This window comes from Schistocerca piceifrons, chromosome 1 (assembly GCF_021461385.2).
Source record: "Schistocerca piceifrons isolate TAMUIC-IGC-003096 chromosome 1, iqSchPice1.1, whole genome shotgun sequence".
NCBI lineage: Eukaryota > Metazoa > Arthropoda > Insecta > Orthoptera > Acrididae > Schistocerca > Schistocerca piceifrons.
Window position 1 is genome coordinate 1043103942 of NC_060138.1, and position 11382 is coordinate 1043115323.

Sequence of the window (11382 nt, forward strand, 5' to 3'; positions counted from 1 at the left end):
CTCTCGGCGATTTCTTTGAAGTTATTGGGACAGCCTATTCTTTTACATGAATCCGCATGACCCCTGCAAACATCTCGCTACATTGTTGACTAACAATCTGCTGAAATAACAAAATTCTTGTGGATTCCAGGAAACTGGAAGAAACAGTATGACATTGTTGATGCTAATAGTTTTTTTCGTAAAGATTACATATCTGGTACCTGTGTTCGGTTTAATCCGGGTAGTTTTGTGGCCAGAAGACTACGGTAAACTCATTCTGGTTCTCTTCGAAACTTCTATGTACAGGGTGATCAAAAAGTCAGTATAAACTTGAAAACTTATTAAACCACGGAATACTGTAGATAGAGAGGTACAAATTGACACACATGCTTGGAATGACAGGGGGTTTTATTAGAGCAAAAAAAAAGTATTGCTAGACGCGTGAAAGATCTCTTGCTCGCGTCATTTGATGATGATCGTGTGCTCAGCTTCCACTTTCGTCATGCTTGGCCTCCCAGGTCCCCAGACCTCAGTCCGTGCGATTATTGGCAAGTGTCAACGTGCTGAGGAGAAAAAAACTGCACGTAGTGGTAGATATGGTACCCAGGAATAGATGCATACTTGTGTTAATCCATTGTGTCTTCCAAAATGGCGAGATCACCAGAGGAATGGCATGAAAACATCCCCCATACCATAACTCTCTTCATGATCTTCGTCCAGTTAAGCAAGTGTTTCTCTCTAATTCCGCTGTCTAATTCAGCTAAATCACCTGTCACCCATCACGCCACGAACTAAACAGGTGAAGACTGATACACCAACGAACAGCTGGCTTGATGAAAATTACTGACCTCTTCAAACTTGTAAAATTCTGAGGAAAGGCCTCTATGAATCCAAGCTTCTCTACGAAAAATTGCTAACATCTTTGTCTCTAGACAGACTAAAATTTTGCGTTACGACCACGACTCGAATACTGATTCCTTCTTGCGACGAGCGATTAATAGCTTAGCCGAGTAGAATAGTATATTAGCGTTTGTATTCCCGTATGACGAATGTTATGTCTCTATCCAAGGATCATCTTATCCGCTGACGACACGAGGAAACAGATAGTGATATTTCGATTGTCTGATCCACGTCAGCGATGTATTAACGTACGAGTGCGGATGGCACATGCTGTCTACGTATACGATATCATTTCAAAAAGTAGCTGGAATTTCGTAATTACGTCTGTTGTAAGTTGTTAGTCTGATTCACGCAATTTTTTGTTGCTGTATCAGTAAACATATCTGAAAAGTGTTTGTATACTGTTAGCGATACTGGATATTTAGTCTGTTGTCAGCTGTCAAAGAGGTTAACGTCTTTTGGTAGAATCGGTGATTATTTATTTTGTATAAAAATTTATCAGGGAACTTGTATAAAGTTTTGCTGCATCAGTTGAATAAAGCACAGCAAAGTTTTAGAACTGTTCAGTATTGCTTTTTTTGTGGCAGCAACGAGTAGAGCAAGTGTTTACGAGCGGTATAAGCGTGAAGATAACGAGCAGCCTGGACGCCCCAACACATCATCAAATGATGAAAACGTGGAAAAAAAGAAATGATTGTGAACGATTTCCGAGCCATAATCAGAGAATCCAATGATGACATTGGAATATGAATTGGTTCATGCCATGGAATATTTTCAGGTGTTTTGCGTATGAAACGCATAACAGCAAAATTTTTTACACAAATTAATGAATTTCGAACAAAAACAGTGTCGAATATAGGTCACTCAGGTAAATTCAACAACGACACGTAAATACTAAAACGAGACGAAACATAGATTTGCGGTCAAGAAGTCGAAACTAATGCTCAATCGTCCCAATAGAAGCATTCTCGATCGGCTACACTCTCCGGACTGAAAAAGTTCATGAAGTACGGTTAAATGAGAAGGTTAAGCACAGGCGTCTTCCGATTTTAATGGCATACTGCACCGTGAGTTCTTGTTGCTAGGTCGAACGATCACTAACCACTTCGTCTTCCGGCCACAAGTGGCCCATCGGTACCATCCGATCGCCGTGTCATCCTTAGATGAGGATGCCGGTAGGAGGGGCGTGTGGTCAGCACACTGCTCTTCCGGTCGTAATGATGGCTTTCTTTGACCGGAGCCGCTACTATTCGGTCGAGGAGCTCCTCAGTTGGCATCACGAGGCTGAGTGCACCCCGAAAACTGGCAACAGCACATGGCGGCCCGGATGGTCACCCATCCAAGTGCCGACCGTGCCCGACGGCGCTTAACTTCGGTGATCTGACGGGAACCGGTATATCCACTGCAGCAAGGCCGTTGCCTGAACGATCACTAAGGAGCACTACTTAAAAGTTCAACGCAGTTCGCGTGAAGCAGTCCGAAAACAAATCGTCCAGATTTGTAGCGAAATAAATCACGGTGTTTGCACTATGATAATGCATCTGCTTGCACTTTCTAGTTCGTGAAAATTTGTCCAAAGACAGTACTGTAACTGTGCACCAGCCTCCGTATTAGGCAAACATGGCCTAAAGTGACTTTTTCTGTTCCAAGAATTAAAGAGAGCTTCAAAGGGGCATCGTTTTACAAGCCTAGATGAGAGAGCGGAAAGCTATCCCAAAGATCGAGTTCCAGATGTATATCGGGGATAGGAAAAACTGATGTCATAACTGGATAATATAGAATTATAGATGAATAAATAGAATTCTATACAAAAAAAACAAAAATTCATGTTATTTTTTAAAAACACTTCGTGGAATTAATTTTAAGAACCACTGCTTCAGTCTTCAAATGGCTTTAAAACATTACTCCGGATTGTAGTGTGAATTAATACTCTTGAAAGATAACCTTGCAGAATGGGATACCCACTGAGATTACTGACAGTCTATGTCAGCTATTAACCGAATTTTTATTACAAGTAGCAATAAAGGGAAACTGTCCAACCTAGCTAAAATTATATCATTTTATTTTGCTACACTTTGAGCAGGATAGGCTACTATGGAAATTTCACTTTGATTTAAATTTTGTTGCAAGTCACCTCTGTTTTGACATCTACCCTTTCTCATCAATGTGAGATCGCGATTGTTGTGTCAAAACTGCCCTCCCCAACCATGCTACTTCTCAAGCATCATTCTGTGTAAGTTAGTTGCTTGTTTCCAAAGCGCTGACATGTAATCGTTTCGGTACCGGTCGCGACATTAGAGAGAATTTGTCACGGGACAGAAGGACAGTTCAAAAGAAGCTTTTCAAGATGGCATGGCGAAGTTGAAACACTGCGGGAACAGGCGCGTGGATAGTGCCGGTGAGTACTTTGAAAGATTCAAGGACTAAATTTCTACAAGTTGTGCATATTAAGAAATAAAGTTCAGTATATTTTGAAGAGGCGTTGATACATTAAGGAAGACTTGTAGCTATAGAAATATGACAAAAAGCACTTCATACAAAAGCGACACAGCCTCTGGAAAGGAAAAATCTTTACCTACTGCCGTCACTACTATGTCACACATGCAAGACCAAGCTGACACATGGGGATATATTTCAGTGTAGTAGACCTTCCGGTAATGAAAACTGCCGATGTGTAAAGCCGTCGCAAAGTGACAGCCCATTCGTCACACTCTTGAGTGTTTTGGCGACGGCTGAAGCGCAAACAAGTTCTTATCTCCAACAATCCTTTTCTCATTTCTGCCGCTACTAAGCAGGCACCAGTGTACATTAACATGCCGATCTTTTAAGCTCTTTTTTTTTAAGCCATTATAACGACCATTCGTCTGGTACCCTGGCCGGCCTGACTGTGGTTTTACGCGGTTTTCCAAGCTCGTTTAGGCAAATGCTGGCCCCAGTCTCCGTCTCGGAAAATACGATTCACAAACCGTAAAGTTACGGTAGTACACACAATAATGTTTACAAGATTCACAGGGAGGTGGTTCATTCGACTTCCTTCTTCGATGTTATTTGGCGGCTGTGGCGACAGGAAGGGCACCTCGTTACAAAGTTAAAAAGAAAAATGCCAAATCATGAAAAAGCGGACCCCGCACAACTGGTAAACGCTAGGGCAGAGAAACAGAGAGAGAGAGAGAGAAAGAGAAGAGAGGGAGAGAGTGAGTGAGAGAGTTTTCTACTGGTTTGATCCCATACCACATCTAATCTTATATAGGTCTAATGTTTTCATCTCTACGTAACTATTAGGTTCAGCGTTCTCTACAATGTGTTGTGCATATGCTTTCATCTCTACGTAACTATTACGCCCAGCGTTCTCTACAGTATGTTGTGCACATGCCAGTACCTACTTATTCTTCTCTCCAGTTGCTCCCATCGCCATTTAGCTATTCGTTGCAGATGTCCTTTTAACCTGTCTCCTCTTCGGTAAAGGTAAACAGAAACTTAATTCCGCACCTCTTTCTTTTAGCACTTATTCATTTCGTACTTCATCTGTTAACTTTATCTTTAATATTCTTCGATAGCACTATATTTCAAATATTTTCATTTCCTTCTTCCTCGACTTTCGTATGGTCCATGTCCCACATCCTTAAAAAGCATTGAACCATATGTGTTCTTTCAGGAACCCCTTCCACATTTTCATATTTGATATGAATACAGCCCTTCTCCTGCAGAAATCTGTCGTTGTCAGTATCAAACTACTACTGAGATCTTCCTTGCTTCAGCCACATTGTAGAGTCTTGTTTCCTGGAAAGAAGAACTGTTTTACTTCTTCTCTATAGTGTCGTTCTCAGTGTCGTTGTTAAACAAGTCGTTATTGGTCTTTCGAATACTTATCATCGCATCCATGTTTGCTTTATCTTCAAGCCATATTCTGTACTAAGTATAGGCGGTCTTTTGGTTTACTCATCAACAGACTGGAGCGGGGTTTGGTGGAATATCCATTACAAATTCCTGCCACCAGAGATCAAATCAAATTGGTTGGATGTGGTCTGTGGGAAATTTCCAAGAAGAAAGGAGTTACGCAATATAAATATAACAACAGATCCTCTCTACAGAAATGGTCATCTACAGGATACCGTCGCACATAGATCCTTTTGTTCAGATAAAAATGCAGTTTGGTCGTGGACGAGGAAGAAACTGTCTTTAATTATCAGAAGGAACTCCACCGCCATAGATTTGAATGTCATTTTCCAGCCAGACTGATTCATATTCCGAGGAACCAAACACAGGTCTATCTTCCGTATGTGCCTCATTTCACTCACCATTGTATAACCACAGCCACTCCGGCATCAGCATCATTGGATCGTGCGACAAAGGTGAGGCGGTTGAGCGGTTACGAAAGGTTTTAATCATCCCTGTTGTTTTGTACTGACGAAATATGCAAAGAGGAACCCCAACGTTCTTGGAGTGCTAGTGGTCTTTATTAACCGTAAGGAATATCGCAATACCAGACTTTCCCCTCTCATTTTCAACAAGAAGAATTATTTCAAGGATTAAGATTAAAAATGAAAAAGAAGAGAACAAAATGAAGAAAAATTGGAGACTAGCGTGAGAAGTTAGCCATAGAACGCAGCGTTGAAGAGAGGCACCATGGGCTACTAGGAGGAAAAAATGTTTGCAATCTGAAATTTTGCAAGATCGAACTCTGGTCAGACCTTGAAATTTTTCAGTTGTCCTTTGCCCTTACGAAGATGTGAAGATGTGCCCATAACGGCACGTTATTCAAGTTCCTTATTAAAGTATCTCGTTTCTCAGGCACACGCAAAACGCCGAAGTGGCGTCCATTTAAGAGACTTGAATCTGGCGGCTTATCATCCCTCTCGAAGGACTCTCAGTCAGTCTCGCCATATGAAAATAAGCGTCTGCCGAAATTTGCCCAAGCGAAAGTTAGCTTTCGAAATTGTCAATTTTTGTATGACTGATTAGTTGAGTGTGAGATCGTGTCGTGTCCCAGGAAATAAAACTGACAGGCAGTACTGAAGCTGACCGTGCATTTAATGTTTAACAGTTATCCAGTCAGTACCTTTCGTTGGCAGATTCCTGTTATACCTTAAGGCTAAGCATACTTCATTAGTACATCGAAAGTTTAGTTTCTTATATTATTTTTGTGAACCAAAATGATCCTCGTATCAGTGATTTGGTACGTTACTGTGTACTCATGGCAACTGGGCTACAGAAGTATGACTCTATGGCTGGACGTCGCGCTGGTTTACACCCCATGTACATTAAGAAAGTCCAAACACCTTTTCGACCTCGATATTTATCATTTTTTGCTCTCTTCCTGCTAAAAATTGGGCCCACAAATGATGTGCAGATGAATACATCTACCTTAAAGCATGACTATGTTCTTGATACCCTATTACAATCGCTTTCCTATGTAAAACAGAACGAACTCTCATCAAGTCTAGGCGGGTCAAACACAAACATACTGTTTTAGATTACGATGTGCAGCAGGCGACGGATCTTTTCTTGCAACTTTTTATTTTTTCACCGTGCTGGGTGTTGTAACAGTCACTCTGTAGCTTGTAAAGTACCGTAAAAGAAAGAGACAGAGAAAAGATCGGGTATAATAAAGGTTCGTATGCCTCAGGACAGCAAAACAACGCCGAAACCGCCACCGTGACAAGAAACCAGTATAATTTCCCATGAATGTACTGATAACCAAATAGTTAGTGTTTACTAAAGCAATTTGTTTCTCCTTGCATTTGGCAATTCTAAATCTGAGGTTGAGCAAAACGAGATAATTATTTCTAGGAGAGCGTGAGATTTCCATATGAATAGCAAGGTCTGCCCCATATTCCAGAAGGTAGCAAGTACCCCCTTCTGTCCCCCTTCTTCCCCTTCCATTGTTGACTCCTATGCGTACGAAAACTTATCTTAGTGCCAAGTATGCTTCCCGTTTCTGTCAACAGGTATACATTCGTTTTCCTTCCATTAGGCCAGAAAGGCTATGGCGTCTGCGGATCCTATCATTTGTATCTGTTCTCCGTAAACTGTTAGTCCTCTTCCGAAATTTTCTTCTCTTCCTTCATTGCTCCTTCGTCGTACAAGTTGAACAACAGTGGTGACAAGCGACAGCCATACTTTAAACCCCTCTTAACCCGAGATTGTCTTTCTTCACCTTTCACTTGAGCTTTGTATCTTTCACTGCCTAAGGCTTTCCCTAGATCGACAAATGCTAGAAATGCATCGTTCCATTTCTTCAATCTACCTTTTATTATGTCTTGTGCATGGTGCCCTGTTGCTGTGTAGACCCAACAAACTGTATAAAAAGCATACTATAGTTACAATAGTTTGTCAGAGATGTTTTTTAACAGAATGTATAGAACCGTCAAAGCTCACAAATGCGACCATTCAGGAATACATAAAATTAAATGCAGTGACTGTAACATGTTCTACATCGGACAAACAGTAAAAGATGCAAAGAACATACAAACAAAAGCGAAAACATCTTCTACACATTTAGTAAGTATCTTCAAGAAAATCAACATCGTACAGTACACATATGCACTAATCTTTCCATTCTTCATAGAGACGAGAAAGGAAGCTACATGGACATCTCAGAGGAAATATAAATGCATACACATTTGAAATAAAACTAAATAACATTTTAAACAAACAAACAGAACTTAGAAACAAACAAAAATGTTTTGAGAAGTCTGGAAAAATTCTTATCAGTAATAAATAATTCAGAGCAGAAGACTATCCTCAATTTTACATATTTCACTACATTAGAGTACTTTAATACCTGTTCCGTAGATCAGAAATACGACATTTCGTAATGATGTCGAATGTGTCAGTTTAACATATTTTCTTTGTGCAGTATATATTTTTTACAATTATTACTTCATAAGTAAAAATCCAACTGTTGAGTAGAAGGAGTTGTCATTCATAAATTCTTTTAATTTGTTTTTAAATGTTGGTTGGCTATATGTCAGACTTTTGATGCTATTTGGCGAATGACCAAAGATTTTTGTGGCAGCATAATTCAGCCCTCTTTTCTGTGCCAAAGTCAGACTTTACCTACAGTAGTGAAGATCATCCCTTATTCTAGTGTTGTAGTTACTCACTTCGCTAGTGATGGGTTATTAATGACATCTTTCATAAGTGAATATATGTATTGCGAAGGTACTGTGGATATCCCGAGTTCCTTAAATAAATGTCTGCAAGCTGATCTTGGGTGGCTTCAGCTATTATTCTTTACGCACGTTTGTGCAATGAATACTTTTTCTCTGAATGGTGAATTACCCCAAAATACGATGCAATATGAAAACAGTGAATGAAAACAGGCATAGAAGGCTAATTTACTGATATCTTTATCACCAAAATTTGCAGTAACTGTAATAGCATCAGTAGCTGAACCTAACCATTTCAGCAGATCATTAATGTGTTTCTTCCAATTCAATTTATCATCAATGCAGACAACCAGAAATTTTGAATATTCTGCAATAGCAACAGACTTATTCTCAAACTCTATATTTATCAGTGGTGTTATGTTATTTGCTGTACAGAATTGTAAAAACTGTGTTTTCTCAAAATTTAGAGAGAGTCAAATTGCAGAGAACCACTTAATAATTTTCTGGAAGACATTGTTTACAATTTCCTCAGCTGATTCTTGTTTCTATGATTACTATACTTGTATCATCAGCAAAAAGAACTAGCTTTGCATCTTCATGAGTGGCAAGTCATTAATATATATTCAGAACAATAAGGGATCCAAGACTGAACCCTGTGAGATACCATTCTTGATACCTTCCCAGTTAGAGGACTCTGCTGATTTTTGCGAACTATTTGTAATGTTAAGTTCAACCTTCTGCATTCTTCCGGTTAAATATGAATTAAACCATCTGTGCACTGTCCCACCTATACCACAATACTTAAGCTTATCTAGACGAATTTCATGATTCACACAGACAAAAGCCTTTGAGAGATCATAGAATATCCCAGTGAGTGATGCTCAGTTATTCAGAGTATTTAATATTTGATCAGTGAAAGGATATGTAGCATTTTCTGTTGAAAAGCCTTTCTGAAAGCCAAATTAACATTACTTCAGTTTTACAAATGTGTGATCTACTATTGAATACATTACCTTTTCAAGGATTTTGGATGAAGCTGTCAGAAATGAGACTTGGCAGCAGTTGTTAGCATCAGATCTATCCCCTTTTTGAAGGAAATGGTTTAACAACAGCACATTTCAGTCTACATGGAAAAATGGCCTGTTCCAGTGAGCTACTACAAATGTGGCTGAGAAACCTAGTTATCTGCTGGGAAAAAGCTTTTCATACTTGTGTGCCATCAATTCTATGTGAGCTTTTACTTTTGAGTGAATTTAGTATTTTCCTAATATCAGTAGGAGACGTGGGTTGAATTTCAATTTTATGGAATTGCATAGATATTGCTTCTTCCACATACTGCCTTGCATTTTCTAATGAGTAGCTGGATCCTATTTTCTCTACAACACTTAAAATGATTATTAAAAATGTTTTCTACTTGTGACGTTTTGTTAAAATTTTCATTGAGTTTGACCGAAATGCAGTCTTCTTGTGCTCTCAGTTGCCCTGTTTCCTATTTAACAATATTCCAAATTGTTTTAGTTTTGTCATCAGAGGTGCTAATCTTAGACATAATGCTCATACTTGTGGACTTTCTAGTATCTTTTCTTAATACAGTCCAGTAATTTTTATGTTTCACTGTTTCTGGATGATTACCCCTTCTGGCTACGTTTCTGTTTTCTGTTTACAATATGTTTTTATCCCTTTAGTAAGCCAGGACTTTTTAGAAGATTTCTTTCAATTACGTTTCTCTGTTTTCTTAGGGATACAGTATTAAAATATGCTCACAAAGGTATCATGAAATAAGTTAAATTTCAAATCAGCATCATGTTCCTTGTACACCTCATCCCAGTTTAACTGTTGCAAGCTTTCCCTAAAATTTGCAATTGTTAAACAGTTAATTGAATGCACTATTCTGGAGGACAGTTTTGCATTATTATATGGAGCTATGTCATATACTGTAATTAGCTGTACATCATGACCAGACAGACCATTCCTTACAGGAAAAGTTTTTATTAGATTAAATTTATCTGAGTCTATAAAAACATTATCTATCAGTGTACTGTTTTCCTGTACCACCTGTGCAGGAAAATCAATAACTGATGTTAAATTGAAAGAACCAAGTAATACTTCAAGGTCAAATTTTCTATCGGGCTATTTCAGAAAATTTGCACTGAAATCCTCACAAACAATAATTTACTTCCCTGTGTATGACAGATAGCACAACAAAGAATCCAAGTTTTTAAAAAATTGTTGAAAATTTGCCAGTGGGGACCTATAAACAGCTACAGTTATAAAAGTACCATTATTTAGTCTAAGCTCACACTCATCTGCTCCTATGTGTTGTTCTATCCAAAATTTATAACTTTCGAAATTTTTCATACTATGACAAATTATAACATATGTGGCAACTCCTCCTCTCTCCATAGTGTTTCTACTTACATGTACTGAAGGCTTATATCGGCCTATATTTACCTTTTCCATACTTATGATTATATGATGTTCAGGCAGGCGTAGTACATCTTTTACAGCCTCAGTTTCTAAATCTTATAAACAAACAAGAAGCTGATCTACTTCGTTTTCTAATCCCCTGATATTCTCACGCAATATACTAACTCTATTTTTCACTGAACTTTTATGAGAATCTTGTGGTATTTTAACATCTCTATTACCTGCCTGTCTGAGCTTCTCATTAAGCTTAATTTCATTCGATATTGAAGCAGAAGAGATACTCGCATGAGTTTCAGCACCTCCCTCAAAGGTTTTGCCATCATTCCAGGTAGTTTACCCTTTCCTTTCCTATTGAGATAAAGGACATGTCTTGTGAAGTCCCACCAACCAATATCATCAACAGAATCAAACCTACTCCTGACAAAGTAACTGCCTGAAGTTCCGTATTGACCCTACTGACAAAGCTGTTCATTTGGGGCCGATCATACCGCATAAAGCAGAATCCAAGCCAACACTTGTATGTTTCGTCGCAGATGCTATTTTTGCCAGGTCACCCTCAATATTGTAGCCCTGATCACTATCAACACTGTTTCCCGCTCTACCCACTATCACTACATGACCCTGCTTTGTAAAGCATAAAACGTGGTTCATCTGGAAAAGGCCAACTGTCGCGGCTCTGTAGACGTTCATTTGTGGTACTGACGAGCAGAGTCCTGCCTTCGTCACCCATGAACAGCAGTGGGCGTGGGTGCTTGAACCAGGCGCCTGCTGAGGATGTCCACAGGCAGCAACGTTCGCTGAACGGCCATTGAGGATACAGACGCTGTTGGTAGCCCCTTAGTTCATGTGGGTGGTCAGTTACTCAACAGATGGACGTCTGTTTGCCCGTGCATACATCTACATCTACCTCTATATTTATACTCCGCAAGCCACCCAACGGTGTGTGGCGGAGGGCACTTTACGT

The 11382-nt window shown here is 39.3% G+C and overlaps 1 pseudogene; it reads right to left on the reverse strand.

The window, feature by feature from the left end:
• Window positions 1-2182: 2182 nt before the first annotated feature.
• LOC124725480 lies at window positions 2183-2300 on the reverse strand (annotated as a pseudogene).
• Between the last annotated feature and the right edge of the window lie 9082 nt (window positions 2301-11382).